The following is a 361-nucleotide window of genomic DNA, read 5'->3' as shown; positions in this document are numbered from 1 at the left end:
TCAGGTCCCTGGGACAGACCTGCAGGATGCGACCCAGCTGCAGTCACCAACGGGGGGGGGTCACCTGTAGGTGAGGGGAAGCAGCAGCATGAACAGACTGGGGACATCATGTCCACTCCGGTGCAGTCATGGGGATTTTGAAACTGGCTTTATGTTTTGTCTTTGAATCCGAAGCAGGTCACAAGCCGAAATGGAGGACCCCGAGTCCCTCCTGCAGGTCGTGGCGCTGCCAGCGGAGCAGGGAGCGAGGGCAGCAGCAGCCGGGGAGGTGGCTGTGCCCCGGACCACAAGCAGCCAGGAGCCCTCGGTGTCTCTGAGCTGTTCAAGAATAAATGTAATCTGGTCCCCACCCTAAGAAGGA

Source organism: Pygoscelis adeliae, unplaced genomic scaffold (assembly GCF_000699105.1).
Source record: "Pygoscelis adeliae isolate BGI_AS28 unplaced genomic scaffold, ASM69910v1 Scaffold436, whole genome shotgun sequence".
In the NCBI taxonomy this organism is placed as follows: Eukaryota; Metazoa; Chordata; class Aves; order Sphenisciformes; family Spheniscidae; genus Pygoscelis; species Pygoscelis adeliae.
Note: the sequence above shows the minus strand (reverse complement) of the source record.